The sequence below is a fragment of the Andrena cerasifolii genome, chromosome 4, assembly GCF_050908995.1.
Source record: "Andrena cerasifolii isolate SP2316 chromosome 4, iyAndCera1_principal, whole genome shotgun sequence".
Taxonomy (NCBI): Eukaryota; Metazoa; Arthropoda; class Insecta; order Hymenoptera; family Andrenidae; genus Andrena; species Andrena cerasifolii.
The window spans coordinates 19,337,303-19,355,961 of record NC_135121.1 but is presented as its reverse complement, the minus strand read 5'-3'; the positions used below and the strand labels follow the sequence as shown (position 1 = coordinate 19,355,961).

The 18,659-nt window shown below is 39.2% G+C and overlaps 1 protein-coding gene across 4 annotated transcripts in view; it reads right to left on the bottom strand.

Moving 5' to 3' along the window:
• The window catches only part of Krt95d (phosphofurin acidic cluster sorting protein KrT95D), a 94,799-nt gene that overhangs the window by 75,748 nt on the left and 392 nt on the right, over nt 1-18,659 (bottom strand). The gene's annotated exons all lie outside the window — the stretch shown is intronic.

The window sequence follows — 18,659 nt, the reverse complement described above, 5'->3', positions numbered from 1 at the left end:
AAGCACTTCATAAAATAAACGAAATTAACAGGCTGTACACTAACTACTGCAACTACTACGAGCTGCAGTCCGAAATGAATGTATAATAAATTAAAAAATGGCTGTTTACTTTATGCTGATTGCGATTCAGAGGAATAAAAGCGTGCAGTGCAGCGATTAAAAATACCCTCCCGTTTGTTAACGCCTGCATAAATCGCAGCGCAACGGGCAATATTTATTCGCCGTACGTAAAACAGGAGCAGCCGGGAAATTGCAGTTTCAATGAAAGGAAAAAAGGGGGAACGTGCGCACCGTTCTAATGGAATCTGCGGAATACGCTCGTTAAAACGATGAACTAATTTGCTTTCAACACGCCCGGTGATTAACGGAAACGCGAGCGCCTTCTCCGTCTTTTTTCTCATTCCTGTCATCGGCAGATTAGTAGTATAGTAAAGAGAGTTCTAACCCAGATTTCAGGTTTGTGTTCGATACACGTTCAGAGTGGTACGATAGACGTTCAATACACCGTACTACTTTTGACTGGCGCCATAGGTGTATTGAACGTCTATCGTACCACTCTGAACGTGTATCGAACACAAAACTCAAATTTGGGTTAGAACTCTCTTTACTATTCTACTCACAAGGGAAGATCCCGAAGCCGAAAATGAAAAAAATTCTGAAACTTTGTGAATATGTAGGAGATTTCCTCCTCATTACCACGCAATTTTAGTTTGCAGCCCAAATTCACTCGAAGGGGGTGAAATTAACCCCTGAAAATCCGGTTATTTTCCGATTTTGTGCTGTAACTCGCGAACTGTAAAATATAGAAAAAAAGTTTCAAGACAAAAGTTACTTCTTCTAATTAGATCTATCATTTGATAAAAAAATATTTTACAATTCCCAAGTTATAACAAAAAACCGGAAAATAACCAGATTTTCAGGGGTCAATTACACACCCGTAGAATGAATTTGGCTAGCAAAGAAAAATTGCGTTGTAATCAGGAGGTAATTCCCTACATATTCACAAAGTTTCAGAATTTTTTGAATTTCCGGGCTCGGGATCTTCCCTTGTCAGATTCGATTGCCCAGAAATTCGGGCGTACAACGGCCAATCGATTCGCGGGTGTTCGCGTACCGCGTGGTCGCGCATAACAAATCCCGTCCACTGTGGCGAGCATGCGTGTCGTTCGTTCGTTTTCCGTGCCCTATATGTCGAAGCGATCGCATCTGTTCGCCGTATATTTCTTCGTCGACCGATAACGAGATAGGCCGCTCGGATAAGTCCCTAATGAGCGACGAGAGATTCAGATAAAGCGCGTCGTTCCTCGCAGCACCGAATTGGGGCGCGTTTCTGGTGACTTGGAGAAAAGGGTACGCAGTGCATGCAGCGAACTCCTGACAGAGATTCGTGAAATCTACAGCGACCGAAACCCTATTGTCAGAGCCCTTTCACGCGGGGCACTGTTGCGGCTCGTATCTCGGATATATTCACTTGGCACTCTTGGTAGAGATAGCGCTGGTTTAAAGAAGATCGACAGAGGTGGAAAATGTGTGAATTTATCCGAATGACCAATGGCGAGATGCAAAGCGTCCTGTGTGAAAAGGCGCTTAAGTGTTTGATTTTGTACTTGAGGTATGGATTTGGAAAAATGTGGGCACGATAACGCTTTTTTATATCGCGTGCCTGTTTAGGTGGCATAATTAGTACAAGCAGAGGCTCTTAGGTGTCCGCCTCCGACTGCTTTGCTTTTTGGATACGTTTTAAAGCGCCGCAAAATAAGAAACAGGTGTTTTTTTTATTTTAGCACGTTTGCATGTTTAAGGGCATTAGACAGTCGAGAAATCGATTTTTTTATTGCATTTTCCGAAAGTACTATCTTTTCTGAATAAAATGCCGCTTGGTTTATATTAAAATTCGCAGAATTGTAGATTTGTCAGCTAAAAAGGTCAAGCGGCAACCTATAACGTCGCCTTTGCCCAGAAACTTTAAACGCGTTTTTCTCGAATCTTTTTTTCTCTTGGTTCTCGGCTAGTTGCGAATGAACGGAGCTTCAGATCGACTTGGAAAATTTACAGGATGTGTAAAACATATGCCATTTCGCGCCGAACCTCTGATACGGTCGGTAAAAATTCGAGTTTTGCATAAAAAAATTAAAAAGTCGCGGATTTTTAGGTCGTCTTTATGCGTAACTAAATATCTTTTTAATTATTTGATGAAAATCTCCAATTTTACAGAGCATATCAGAGGTTTCTTTGCGAATTTTGCGAATTTTAATATAAACCAAGCGGTATTTTATTGAGAAAAGATGGTACTTTCGGGAAATGCAATAAAAAATCGATTTTTAGTCCGCCTAGTCTTCTTAAGGGGTGAAATCACCCCTCAAAGTTCGTAAGAAGAGGTACAAAAATTCCTATTGCTAGTTTAAAGAATATTATAACACTGTGTTGAATGAAACTTGATAAAAATTTCATTTACGTCGTACATAACTTGCTGCATGGATGTTGTTCTTGTCGTCAGTCACTTTTGTACGCACTTTGAGAGATGGATTCACCCCCTAAATATGCAACCGGGCCAAAATAAAAAAAAAACACTTCTGATTTTTCGGTTACCTAAAACATATCCAAAAACCAAAGCAATCGGAGGCGGACACCTAAAAACCTCTCCTTGTTAGTGGGAGTGTTCAGGTGAAGAAGATCATTTGAGGTTTTATATTTTGCATGCCTTTAGGGGCCGTCCTTAAATTACGTAAGGGTAATTTTCGCGATTTCATATCCCCTCCCTTCGCCAATATAAGAACTCGTAAGATTTTACATTCTATCCCCCATTCTTTACGTAACAGTTCTTACATTTTTTTAGTTATTAAAATTCTGTTAAAGGTTCATGTAATTCATTCAACTCGGTATCGGCTGCACGATGAAACGTCGTTTTTTAGGGTCCTCATATTGAAAATTAGGTTAAAAAATATTACGTAACACACTACCTGACTCCCTTTCCACCCTTTGTAAGAAAACGTAAGAAAATCGCGACCCCCTCCCACCCTAAGAAGCTTTACGTAATTTAAGGACGACCCCTTAGTATATTATTAATACCATGTTGTATAAACTTTCGTCGCATATAAGAGAAAAACAACAACTGTGTAAAAGTGATGACGTGTTTTATCTTGGATCTATGGATAACGCTGATGATGGTATAAGTGGATAAGGAGGCCTGTGGTTATATGTATGAAGAAAGTAGGGAGATACAGGTGGGTATTGGAGCGAGGTTTTGAAGCATCGTTCGTTTGGAAATCATTCTGATAAAAAAGTATTCACAGTGCTGAATCAAAAGTAGCAGGCTAGCAAGCACTGTTTTCCAAGGCACTTTGTACCATTTAGACCTGAGCTATTAACTTCCTCGGTCTAATATACAAGATAGTTACATTTCTGACGTAGCATCAGTGATTCTTATTCTACACACATATAGAGAATAATTAGAAACGAGTTAGCACTGATGTAGAAATCTAATTAATCATCAAACCCAGTTCAATCATCTGCAATGCACAACTTAGAACCCATTTAAAAAGTTACCTGCTATATATTCAGGATTTATTAATTTATAAAACCAAGCAATTCAATTTTCTCCCATACTAAGCACCAAAAGAAATTGCTATTCAATATCTCAACGCCATTTACATTTTACGAGATACAGAAGACGCTATCTTTAACCCTTCGTGGTCACTCGGTGGGGGGGGGGAGGATCGCACCCCAGGCAATTTTCAAGTTTAAACGTCGCGCCTTTACGTATTTTCAGACCTTAATATTGAAATAAAAAATTTGCTGAATTTTAAGGAAAAAATCGTTTTAAACTCAAAATTTACATTTCCGGGGTGCCCCAGCGAACTCCGAGTGACCAGATTGTGATTATAAGAATACGCGACCACGGAGGGTTAAGTAGCAACCATCTCAAGCACTCCAAGCTTCATACTTCCTTTTCTATTACTGCCCAAGATTATTCTCAGAACAAAACAGTGTTGAAAAAATGTGCCATTCTCTTCCGTGACCCGCAGATAACCAGCGCATCTAAAAATACCCAATAATTCGTGTCACAAAGATAACGCGTTCAAATTCTCAGCCTCTGTGTCAGGCTCGTTAGCTTCGTGGCTACGAAAAATCGCGTGCTCGTTCCCTACGACTCGGGCGATAAGTAAACGCGTAATCCGGGCGCCTCGTACGTACCGCGGTTCGTCGACTTTGGCTATCGAGAGATAAAGAAACCATTCATTCGAGCGGAATAAACGAAGCAAGGAAATCCACGGCATTAATCGACGAATCGGTGACCTGAATCGATTCAGTGGACAAACGCGCGTGAGCCTTTTCCCGCCCTGAGTAAGCCCCGTAGACACGATATTGCTTTTTCCATTGGAGATCCCACTTCGGTTATGGTTCGGCGATTGTCTTTCGTCGACGAACGACCTCGTTCCAGCAATATCTACCAAATGAAATCAGATACACCGCGCGCGGCTGATATATTAAAGGGCACCCTCAAATCCTAAATAGATACTCAACAGGAGAATAGCAGTCTTGGGAACAAAGTTAGGTACGTAGAATGGAGGAGACAAATGAGGCAATCGGGGGAAAATAGGTAAACGTCAGCTGACTATCCCCATACAACCCAAATCTTGCAGCTTTCTAGGTCCTAAAAGAACCCTACTGTATCTTTCTGTCTGAGTCACTGATTCTGATTCATAGAGTGGAATAGAATTCCTTAAACCTTGCCCTCTTCTATCGTATAACCTCAGACATTCTCCAAAAGACTCTCGCAACCCACTGCAACGCTCTATTCGAACTCACAATGAGCTTCAGTACAATACCGAGTCAGTTCTAAGTTTTACAAAGTCGGGCTCAGTCCGGTACTAATTCCCGTTCTGTTCACACCAGATTCACAGCAGTTTCAGCACTAATTGATGTACAATTAGTCGAATAAATGTTCCGCTCAACAAATTGCTACTTAGTTCACTCGTTTGGTATATATGTTACAGTTACTTCCCCTGTGGTTAGACGCGAGAGACAAAATGGGGGATTTAATTAAATGGCCCTAAGGCGTCCCTGTACGACGGGGAATTATTGGAAATAGGAGCTCGAACGATGGAAGAACGATCGAAATCCCCCTGATGAAATCAATTCCCTGAAAATCCGCGGCGACCACTTAATTTACCGGCTTTTCTCCGTTTCGCGATATTACGGCTGGAGCAGCTCGGAGGACTATGGAAAAATGATAACGACGACTGGTTCGCTCGATTCGATTACGAAATCAATTGATTGGCAAAAAGAATTTGCAGTCTGGAGCTGGTGTAAGGCCATACAGCTAGTTGTGCCCGAGTAATCCAATAAAAATATTGTAGTCCAGATTGGACAACGTGACATTCAACGCTCCATTGCACTCGCCCAACTTCTGTGAGTCTGAACTATAGAGCTACTGCTCTATATAATTATCTACAAGCGACCTCGATCTTCTTGTCTAGACAGTTTTCTATTCTGGCCACCAGTTTGCTCCTGCGATAATTAAAAAATACAACTCCGTTGCTATCTATCTCCTGCAACAGATTCGTAATCTTCTCGCGATACTTCTTCGCAAATGTAACAATGAAATTACGCGGTGTAATCGCAGGTTTTCTTTTTCTATGTTTTTAATTAGATCGATATTCTGTAAGTTCCATGCACCTACTGGAAAAAGAACAATCAACGAAACTTTAACGTACGAATCTACAACTCTGTGAACTCTGATCTTGAAATCGCTGGTTAATTTTCTTTTATTTAAATTATAATTTACGGCACTGAAAATATTTATGGCGTCACTCGAATATTACACGCGTTGTCGCTTATACCTCTGTTATTATTAGTGCTAGGAAAATATTACCGAAAGCGTAAAATACTTATTCCAAAAACGTGCAGTTCACTATCTTAGCCAATATTGTTAAGAGTGACCCAAAAATGGGGGTGTTTTCGCCTCTTTTTGGTCCCATGATTGTGGAACTGAATTTTGTGCCAAATGATAACTTATGACCAGATAGCAATCGCAACAAATTTTCATGTTGAGGTGACAATTAGTTTCTGAGATAAGGGAGGTCAAAGAAGTGACAATTCATTAGCGAGTCAGCTCATAGTATCTGCGTTTCGAATGTTTCGATGTACGGGGTTCTATGTCAGTCCGATAATTTACAGAATTGTTCCCAGGGGTTTGCTGACTGCTAACAGCGAATTTGAACTTAGATTTTCAAAATTCGCGACACCTATTGCGAGAATGTCGCTAATACACAGTCTATCAATTTGAATTCTATCGATCAGAATACACAGCTTCCACAAAATTGAAAATAATTATTATTAAAACCATAAGGTTTCAGTGGGCCTGAGTGCGGGATAGTTGTCTTTTGATTAACCAAACACAACTGTAACAAAAAAATTTGGAAAAATATTTATGTCTGCAGGTTCCTTTTTCTCCTAAAAATGATTATATAATCATACTATATAGGCGAAAATTTAAATTTGAATTTTCAGTTGGCCTAGGTGTGGAATAGTTGTGTTTTGATTAACCAAACACAAGTGTAAAAAAATTTTGGAAAAATATTCATGTCTGCAGGTTCCTTTTTCTCCTAATAATGATTATATAATTACATGGTGATTTTTAGGAGAAAAAGGAACCTGCAGACATGAATATTTTTCCAAAATTTTTTTTACAGTTGTATTTGGTTAATCGAAAGACAACTATCCCGCACCCAGGCCAACTGAAAATTCAAATTTAAATTTTCACCTATATAGTATGATTATATAATCATTTTTAGGAGAAAAAGGAACCTGCAGACATGAATATTTTTCCAAAATTTTGTTTACAGTTGTGTTTGGTTAATCAAAAGACAACTATCCCGCACCCAGGCCAACTGAAAATTCAAATTTAAATTTTCACCTATATAGTATGATTATATAATCATTTTTAGGAGAAAAAGGAACCTGCAGACATGAATATTTTTCCAAATTTTGTTTACAGTTGTGTTTGGTTAATCAAAAGACAACTATCCCGCACCTAGGCCAACTGAAAATTCAAATTTAAATTTTCACTTATATAGTATGATTATATAATCATTTTTAGGAGAAAGAGGAACCTGCAGACATGAATATTTTTCCAATTTTTTTTTACAGTTGTGTTTGGTTAATCAAAAGACAACTATCCCGCACCCAGGCCAACTGAAAATATATAGTATCGCTCCGCCCTACTGTACAGTACACTTCTATCAATTCTCCGCCAATCTAAATTCACAGATCCATCTATTAAAACCAGGAGCATTGCCTTTCTATGAGCCCGCACAGAGCATCCCTATGCATGACCACGCGAAGAGGACCACTACCCTCTGCCAGCGAACGCGTACAGTAGAGATTACCATCCCCCTATATGAATGGACGATTCTAATGATATGAAACGCACCGTGCAGCATAGCGCACGAGCGAGCTGAAAATGGGAACGCAGGCACAGAAAGGTATTAACGGGCATTCTGAATAATGCCCAATGGCCAGTCCGATCCGACAGAGGCGCGATTATTGGTTCAAAGCGAATCCGCGCGTAGGCGCGGGCTGATCGCGCGACAAAACAGCCGAGATTAACATTTCGGCTCGGCGATTTGGCCGTATCGTTTCGCCCCTTGGTATATTATTAGCGCTCGCCGGTACCGCGAATTTGGCTTTCGTTTTAATGCAAATTCGAATCTGGCGATTACTCGGGATATTATCGTTTATTTGACCGACTGCCAGGCCCCAGCCGCGACAAGGAACTGTTACTGGTAATCGAAGCAGCAGCGTGTGGATACACAGTGGTTATCTGTCGATGGGAACGGTAAATCTCCAAGGAGCCATCGTAAATGCGTAACACGCCGATGGTCTTTTATGAAATACGGCCAATAAATGTTGCTATCGGCCGGGCACGGGCGCTGGTGGGAAGAAAATTTATCATTGCCATTAGGTAGTATGTGCTGGTAGACTTTTGGATGACAAATGAGATCCCAACGCTGCAACTTGGATGGTACATACCCTTGAGAGAAATTTTAAGTTAGAATCTGGGATAGTGGAAGTGTCCTGTGTTGCGAATAACTGAGAAGGAAAATTATAATACACTGGGGAATGAATTTAAATGTAGGTACCGCCGCAGGAAATTTTGTTCTTTGGTAGTAGGTATGATACTGTAGATTAAAAATGGAGGTGTTTTCTGGTGTTTCCCCTCAGATATATTTGCTACTTCGTGCTTCGCAATATGGTAATTATTTAGAACTTTTCTGTCCTCACCGATTTCAATGATTTTTGGATCTGTTATCAAGATCAAGATTCTGAACAACTTTCTCCTCAGCATGTAACCGCCGCACGGCAATAGTTTCCGATATATTCGCAAAGGACTGTTGCTAACACTGCATTTAATTCGACCCATACCTCATCTACTGTTTGCGAAGAACTTCTGTTGATTTATTCCGACACAACGCATTCCACTTTTCAACCAAACCGTGGTAGCGAACCGATGTGAGTTTGGAGATTTCAACCAGAAACCTGCGGATGCCCGTCAGATACTAGGATTCCTCTGCTTCAAAAACATCATTTTTTTTGCTAGGAAGGGGGTGCTTTTGATAGTACCTGCTAGGTTTGTGGTAGAGACCACGGTATGGTACGTGTAGCAAAAAGACACGTGTACACGGGTACACGTGTATTACATATATCCGTACCTCGATCCGTATATCTTTTAATACACGGGTACCCGTGCACTATTTCGCGTGTATTTAAATACACGTGTATCAACGTATTTGTTTATTTTGATCAGAAGTGGGCATTAACTACGGGAGAATGGGCAATGGCGGTCACTTAAGCAATAAGTGTAATAAAACCGAGTGATGTTTTTCAATTTTAAGGATTATCGTTGCGTCTAAAAAGAAACTCGCTTATTACCAGTAATGCCTTAATTTTTTGTATCAAAATAGGTAATCGATTAAATAAATCTTGTTAATTTTATAATTGTGTTATTAGTTTCAATCTGAAAATTTGTAAAACCATACTTTCCGCACATTGTTCTAGTAAATATATTTAAATACATTAATTCTTTTATGAATTTCGCAATCCCTCAGAGTTCTGGGATATCTATAGATATTAAAGATCAGACGAATCAAAATACGGATACGTTAATATACGTGTATTTATAAATACACGAGTATCTAAATTCACGTGTATTTAAATACACGTGAAATAGTGCACGGGTACCCGTGTACTAAAAGATACAGTTTAATACACGTGTACACGTGTATTTAAATACACGTGAAATAGGGATCTCTAGTTTGTGGGGGCTCCCGTCAACACCCCGACTCACATCGGTTCGCAACCATGCTTTACGCACCCCCGCTCTAATCTAGCTCCAACCTATTCTAATACTTGGACAAGTTAGAGAGTGGAATGCGTTGCGTCGGAAACGCAATGTAAAATAAAAAAAAAAGAAATTGGTTAACTCGAACCTTTAGTTTACCCAGTATACACTTTGCCCACCGGTCACCGCGACGTGGATGCAGAAACAGTAGATGAACGGCGGTCTCGAGCTGACGCACACGCTGCCGCATCGTGCACGTATGGATCGAATTCAATGCAGTGGTAACAACAGTATTTTGCGATTATCTCGGAAACTAATGCCGTGCGGCGGTTGTATATACAGGAAAAAGTTGTTCAGAATCTTGATCTTAATAACATATCGAAAAATCATCGAAATCTTCTAAATAATTACCCGCAATATTGTGCTTGAAAGATATTCGTGGCTCGAATAAAGAAGCTATTCCTTTGTGGGGTAGCGAGGGACTCATCGCACTGATAATTTCCGCAGAACATCTGCGAGGAATCGGCGGAAGCAGGATTACAAGTTTCAATATGCTACGTAAGACAAACATTGGTAAAACATCTCGAGTACACGGTGCTCCTTTCGATTCCAGGCATCTGGTTCACTTTCCTCAGCTACTCAGAAACGTGACTCATTGATTCAGCCACCTACAACGAGAGCGACGCAATACCATTTTTATCGCATTACGAACGATGAATGCTAAAAACGGTAATAATCCAGCTTCTCTACTTTCTACGTTCTTATTATTTACACATACATATTAAATACAGTAGAACCCACACGAGTGCTGGAACAAAGGAACTCTCGGATAATAAAATACTCGTTCAAGCAACGCAGCGTTCATTCGCTAAAAACGTTAAATATCAGAATGTCGAAATAGAAGAAAACTCAGGAACTAAAACTTTCCGTGGAGAGTGGAGGCAGCTAAACGTTGAATTAGCGAAGCCTTCAGATATGAAGGGTAGGGGGAAAAACTGGGAATGTCAGAAAACAGCTTTATCGAGAAAATTAAGTGTTTTGCAGCGCAGAGTGGACATTACCTGATGTTGTCTTAAGGGGGTATACCCGTTTGAACCCTCGGAAAATGTATACATTTTGTGGATTTTTTTACAAGTCAACGGTTTGATGCAGATTTCCCGTTTTTTAACTATGTTTACATAGTATTATGAACTACTTATAAAAAAAGTTTCAGTTAAAAAACTATTGTTTTTCGGAAGTTACGGATACATGTCCGAAAGTCTCTCGATTTTAGACGGCTAAACGGTGGCCCTAAAAACTCGCGCTACGTTCAACCAATTCACTTCAAATTTTGCATGCAGAATCATAATAAGATTCCGCATCGTCCAACGAAGGCTTTTTTTATTTCGATTCCCCGTTTATTATTTATAAAGGAAAAAGGTGGATTTTTCTCTTAGAAAAATTTAACTTTACCTTTGATCTCTCACCATTTCTTTATTTTTCAAAATTTTCAAAATCGCCTTCGTTGGACGATGTGGAATCTTATTATGATTCTGCATGCAAAATTTGAAGTAAATTGGTTGAACGTAGCGCGAGTTTTTAGGGCCACCGTTTAGCCGTCTAAAATCGAGAGACTTTCGGACATGTATCCGTAACTTCCGAAAAACAATAGTTTTTTAACTGAAACTTTTTTTATAAGTAGTTCATAATACTATGTAAACATAGTTAAAAAACGGGAAATCTGCATCAAACCGTTGACTTGTAAAAAAATCCACAAAATGTATACATTTTCCGAGGGTTCAAACGGGTATACCCCCTTAAGGGGGCATTTCAGCTTTATAATTATTTGTGAATCGACAGTCCTGTAGTTCCAGATGACAATAAAATGTGCTGTAAACCGCAAAATCACGTTCTCTCCCCCTCGCCCTTCATATTAGAATGGCTACTTTAAACACCGAATGTTGAAATAATAAATGTTTTCTATCGTATTAATACACTGTCGAATTATTTATACAGGTGTGTAGACGCAATTTGTGCAACGGCGAAATTTACAGGCAGAACGGCGCCGGCCGAGGCGTAAACATTTCCTTCGACGAAACGTGCGCGTACGCAGATACGTTATATACGTGCGCGCACTTCAGGAGTTAGCAACGATGATATACCGCCCAGAGATATTGCAAAAATAGCCGGTACAGCGATTCGCCCGTGTGTCATCCCACTGATACAACAATGAGCCGGGAGCGTTATCAAAAGATGACGGAACGACCGCTAAAACGGTGGGGGAGAAAAAATGCGATTACGTTCGAGTTACGTTTGATTACGCTTCTATTGCGTTCGAACTACGGGAAACGACCTTGTCTCCCCTTTTATTCGTCTAATTACCCTATTTTACTAGGATACGCGATGATTGCTCGGAATCAGTTAAAGTATCAATTGGGGAAATTCATTTTGGGGAGACGTCAAGGTGACGGCGAGGTCGCTTGAATTTTCCAAAGGAATTTGTACTTTGCTTTGGGTTTAACCTCGCGGATGATAGGCAATACGAAGTGGCACAAGCTCTCTTCTAAAAAATTACTAAGGGTCGCGAGGAAATTTATTCGTCATATTTCAGGGAACAGTGGGGCCATTCCGGAGGACAGAGATGGCAAGCTCTCCGGTTTTTTAAATCAAATGACCCACATTTTTCCATTCTTGGATATTCCTCTTGGAACTAAATAGCTCTTATTTCGAGCTTCCTCGTAATTTTTATAAGTATGGAAATATGGTAACGAAGGTTAAAGGGGTATTTGCTCGAGAAATCAATTTTTTATGTATATTTTTTAATGGTACGAAGGTTCTCGAGTATTCTGTTGAAAAAAATTTGAGAAATTCGAAACGTGCGGGTGGCGGATTAATTTGACGATTAACTTTAAACGCGTCTTTCCCGAAACAATATTTTTCAAACTGGTCAGCTTCGTTTCTCAGACACTACCTAGCCGATTAACTTGCAATTGTATATACATCTTCTATATACCTCTCTCTATCGTCCCTAGCAAAATTATAAAAGTATCAGCAATATCTCCAAGTTTTATAACAGACCGAGTAAAAAAATTTGGTTACATAAATTAAATTTTCTCCTTCAATGGGTCGTCATTTTTCCCCCTTCGATATTAATGAATAACTGAGGTAGGGGCGGTAAAGGCAAGTTTACTGAATAGAATGAAAGTAGTTTCTTTTATTTCGGATGATTGCAACGGTCACAATCATGCTAACCGTGAAAAAGGAATTTTTTTAAAGTGATCGCACATAAACACCTCTAACGCAATAAATACTTGTCACTTTTTAATGTTGATTTTAGTTGAGCGATTTTCTTTTAGTTTTTAGTTCAAAGCGAGCCTCTGACTTATATTTTTTATTTCTTGTTAAAGAAGTCATGCTTTCCATTCAATATTGTATACCATAAGGAATTGGTTTAATAAATATTTTTTTATTTGAAAAGAGTTTTTTACTTATTTAGTTTAATATTACTTGAAAAGACATTACGGACTTTCTTATGCATATATTTTGCATTGTGCAAACATTTTGTGGTAAAACTAGGGAATACAATCCCGGGCTACGGTATCCCGACTGTTTTTTGAATTCCAAAAATCCCGGGATTTGATATAACTAATCCCGAGAATTTTGGGATTTTTTAAAAATGTGCATTACTTTATGAACGCCCGAAAAAATATAAAAATAAACAGAATAAATAAACATAGTCATTCCATAATAATAAGGACAATGATAATAATAATGGTTTAATTAAATAATAATGTTAAGTCGCATACAACTAACTGCACCATATTTATTTCTACAATGAAATTCTCACTTTCCGCTATTTCGAAATCGCGTGATTTGCAAATCGCAATTTGTCTGAACACGTGAAGTCGAAACACTGTAGATATGTAAGTACTTTAGGTGCTTCGCTGTTTCTTCGTTCGCAGTTCCAAAAATCTTCACAATGGTTTACTGATATTATCTACTTATTCAGACTTTATTATTCTTCATTGTTCTCCTGTTTTATCATGAAAAAATGATTTCAGCTTATGTTTCAGACTAACGATAGAACGTAAGTTTGTTTGCTTTAAATAAAGATTTAGAATTTCAGCACCCATTAAATCATTTTAATTACTGAAATTTTCTATTACCCAATTCCGAGGGATTAATCCCGGAATCCCAAGATATACTTTAAAAGATCCCGCAACCCCGGGATAGTAAATAATCGCCGGGATTGTATTCCCTAGGTATAACTCAACAGAAAATAACAGTATCGACAAACGAACTACCCGAAGGTAAAACAGAATAGTTATAGTTTACACAAAATAATACCAGATATCCCTAGATTGTTAGTACTAAATTTTATACAGGTTTATACGAAAAAAAGGACTTTCAGCTGCACCCTACCCTATCGAATGACCCAAAACTTTACGTCTCCGGGACTAACACATGTCCCATTTCGTTTCAATATACAGAAGCTAGAATTTCCTCGTTATTATCAGCAGCTTCTACGAAAACCAGAGTACCAAACCTGTACACCACCTTGACTGTTACATCCAGACCAGTTCACCGAAAATATAATACGCTTTCTAGGTACACGCGGAAGCTGATTTCGTAAGCATTCAGAGGCGTTTACCTATTTCAACCCGACGTTATTATCATTACAAACCGTTAATTGAAATGGAACGTCGGATTCCTAGTAGCGTCAGTCATCTAACAGTGGCCTGTGTTCACGGCCCGTGAACCTTTTAAGGATTTCCATTAGAATTGTAAATAACTTTCCGAGTCCGGCTGGCGCGAAGAAAGGCTCCGTGAAAGCTGCGAGCCCGTGAATTATTCAACGCAAAAACTATAATACATTGGGATTGATCCCCGAACGTCTGGATGCAAACCTTCAGCGCCGTACCCAGAATCTCGATGGGAACAGTATTTCACGGATTACACGCAGCGGTTGGACGCTGCGATTTCCGCGAATCTCGCGCGTGAGATATCGCCCGCTTATGTCCGTACGCCTCCGCAGCCGAAACGCTAGGATTTACGACAGGACTCAGGGGCGAATGCAAGTTTCATCGCTTCATTTAGCTCGTTTAGGGTGGCGAGCGTCCACCATTCATTGGCGACCAACAGGTGGACACCGGGTTCGTTACTAACATCGCCAATTTCACCGTGCAAAGTTAAGGTGTAATGCATAGCTCGTGAAACACTGCGATGCCTCGTCGAAGGCGGCGCGTCGAATTTGACGAGGCAGCATGGAGAAGCTTTGATTTAATTGTTTTGAGGGGGAAGCTCGGCGAGTATCTGTTGCAGAATTTCGAGGAGGTAATTCTCCGGCTCCACTTTGAACGAGGGTAACAATCGCAGGCGGAGTGGTAGAAGGGCTCATTAAAGCCACTGAGCAAAAACAAGAAGGGACTGATACAGAGAAGGAATTATGAACGTAGAGGGTATTATGGCGGTGGAAAAATTCTGGAGACTCTCGGTAATGCTAAAAAATGTGAATTTGTTACCGAATATTTGGCCTAGGAGAAATATCTGTAACTGGGGATATTCGATGACTAAGAACTCACCCGAAGTTATAAAACTCTTCGAATCAACGGAGAGACAAATATGTGTTTGATAAAACATTTCCACTTTTAACTAACATTCTGTTCTAAAGTGTTTACTGGCCATTTTCAACGTTGTTAAGAAAACGAAACGGTACGCGATTAGGGATTGCAAATCGGTAAATCGGTTTGAAGCTTTTTTTCACTGATAACGTAGTAGATATCGACGGAATTATGCGCTACGTTGCTGTACATACAATTTTTACCGGTAATTCGCAAAATTTTTACCGGTAATTCGCAAAATTTTTACCGGTAATTCGCAAAATTTTTACCGGTAATTCAATAAATTATGTATTTCTCGCAATTTACCGGTAAGTCGCAGAAATTTTACCGGTAATTCGATAAATTGTGTATTTCTCTCGATTTACCGGTAAATATCGAGAAATACGTATTTTTTTTTTTATTATTATTATTATTCGTCTTTATTACTTGACACATCCAGAGAAGAAATTAATACACAAAGACAAGCGAAGTAAATGGCGAGGCTGCAGTACAATACTGTTAGAAGCCTAACCATAACTAAATAACTAACTAAATGACTAAAAAAAAAAAACTAACTAACATTAAGAAACTAGAAAGTTATTGTGACGCATAAGGTAACCTTATATATCGCCATAATTTATCGAATTACCGGTAAAGATTGTACGTATAGCAATGTAGCGCATAATTCCGTCGATATCTACTACGTTATCAGTGAAAAAAAACTTCAAACCGATTTACCGGTTTGCAACCCCTATACACGATGTGGATCTAAAGCGAAAACAAAGATTAACCCTTAACTGGTATACTGTTTTTGGCAAACGTGGCTGGTACACTGGGGTCGTGGCAGACGCCGAATAAAAAAGGGCACAGAAATTTGTAAAGTCGACGCTAGAGCAACCACTATGAATATTTTCTTCTTAGGCAATGTAGAAAATAATAGAAGCGTAGAAAGTTAAACTATTATTATAAAATTAATTAGAAATTCAGTTTACCAACTTAGACAACCGAAAATTGTACATCGAACTTTGGGTGCTTGGGGTCACGAGCGACCCCAGGTACCAGTTAAGGGTTAAGGGGGTATACCCGTTTGAACCCTCGGAAAATGTATACATTTTGTGGATTTTTTTACAAGTCAACGGTTTGATGCAGATTTCCCGTTTTTTAACTATGTTTACATAGTATTATGAACTACTTATAAAAAAAGTTTCAGTTAAAAAACTATTGTTTTTCGGAAGTTACGGATACATGTCCGAAAGTCTCTCGATTTTAGACGGCTAAACGGTGGCCCTAAAAACTCGCGCTACGTTCAACCAATTTACTTCAAATTTTGCATGCAGAATCATAATAAGATTCCACATCGTCCAACGAAGGCGATTTTGAAAATTTTGAAAAATAAAGAAATGGTGAGAGATCAAAGGTAAAGTTAAATTTTTCTAAGAGAAAAATCCACCTTTTTCCTTTATAAATAATAAACGGGGAATCGAAATAAAAAAAGCCTTCGTTGGACGATGTGGAATCTTATTATGATTCTGCATGCAAAATTTGAAGTAAATTGGTTGAACGTAGCGCGAGTTTTTAGGGCCACCGTTTAGCCGTCTAAAATCGAGAGACTTTCGGACATGTATCCGTAACTTCCGAAAAACAATAGTTTTTTAACTGAAACTTTTTTTATAAGTAGTTCATAATACTATGTAAACATAGTTAAAAAACGGGAAATCTGCATCAAACCGTTGACTTGTAAAAAAATCCACAAAATGTATACATTTTCCGAGGGTTCAAACGGGTATACCCCCTTAAGGGAAAAACGGACTCGATAGTTTCTCTATAAAAATGTTCTGTATTTTGCTTGACGAGGGTAGCTATTCAATGCTACGTTGCTAATTATAGCAAGAATTTAATCAGCGAGTATATAAGAAGGGCATTGATTGCTTATCAATACGGTTACGTGTAGATTCGCTTTAACAGATAATGAAAGGGTACGCTGCACGTGATTACGTTGATAGAAATTGCGTCTTGGGGAATTGCATTACTAGTAAAATGCAAAGTGAAACGCAATAAGAACATCTTCGCCGCGAAGGGCTGGCAATATGATTCGCGGAGTAACCGGATGTCACGCGACTGAATTACAAATCTTATCGGATATCCTCGATCAATTTCAGCGATATCCGAAATGTTGGATGCAACGTAATTTTGAAACGGAAATTCTTTTTAATATTTACCACATTGGGAATCTAAAAGCATCTGCGATATCGTAGAATTTCTAGCAACTAATTTTGTACAAATAAATATTGCAAATCTCAACTATTTATGATCCTTAGAATATCCTGAAAATCAAAATTTATATAATTAAGTGTTACTGAAACTATTTGCAATTTAATGATCCTTTTACCAACGTAGGGAAACAATTTTTAAATATAAACGAAGTAATCTTCGGTATCGTTGAATTTCGTATTTCCTTATATTAACGTAAATTTAACAAACGATATTTTAATATAAATACACGTGAATTTTTAAACTTCAAAGTTTTAAATATTGGCCACAACATTAGACTTAAAGTCCATCGGAGTTAAATGCTGCTAATAATAATATAACCACAGAATGCGTTCCAAGCAAAACTTCATTACCAAATATCGTTTGTAATTAAAAAGCTCGCGAAGGTAAACGGAATTAAACTGCAATAGTGATCCATTTAAATTGCGCTTTCAAGCCGCCTCTATAATGAATCAGAGCACTGTATCGCAGTAATGAAAATCGGCTTCACGACTTTGTTAACAGTGTCTAGGATCTAATGGAAAAATGAGCACGTCTAAATAAACGAGAATCGGTTCAGGAAACTCGATTCGCGGCAAACTTCCGAAATCAAATCACGGTTGCCTTAACGAAGCTCGCTATAGTTCGAACGGATGTCCATGGATGACTATAAAATCGACTTGCTTTAAACGACACCAATTATGGCCGCTTTAAAAATTCAACGTCCTACTTAGAAAACTTCTCCACGTCGCGACTACCGCAGTTTTGAAAATATACACGCGTCGAAGGTGAAACATTAAAGCGATTACACGTTATCGCGCTGTAAAAATAAAACCGTCAGTTGCTGCGGCAAAATTGTACGTTTAGTTTTAGAATAACACCTTCGTCGCAGAAGGAATACGTAACAAGAAGTATTACAATTTACTTACGATGGGATTTAAAGCTCGATAAAATTAGTGAGAAACGAAGCAAGTGACAACCATATGCCACTGAAATCATGGCTCTATTTCGACAGAAACGAGGATCTCGGACGAAACTATATTCTAACCTAACCAGCGCGGTGGCACAATCGGTATGACAGTTGACTTGTTCGTTTGATTCGCGCCCAAGCATCCGCCACTGCTACGCCACACGGTTGCACCGAAGCATCGTTGGCACGGTGGGCTCCGACAAAACAGAATTCCCTCTTCGTTTACCATTCGGCTCAGACGCTTATTTACCCGTCGGTACTGAATAACGTAAACAAATGAGAGAGAAAATCAAGGGACCTGGATGGGAGCCGTTGGGCAAAGCCCGCGGGCTACGATAACAGTATAAAAAAAATTAGGAAGATCGTGATTGCGATCTGTGTTTCGGAGACCTGTCAGGCCCGATTGACAGCTAGCGGGAGACGGTGGTGGGCAGAGCGCGCCACGCAGTCCCGATAGCCTAGCACGCAGTCCGAATAACCTACGACGCGCGTATGTTATAAAAGAAAAACGCGAACT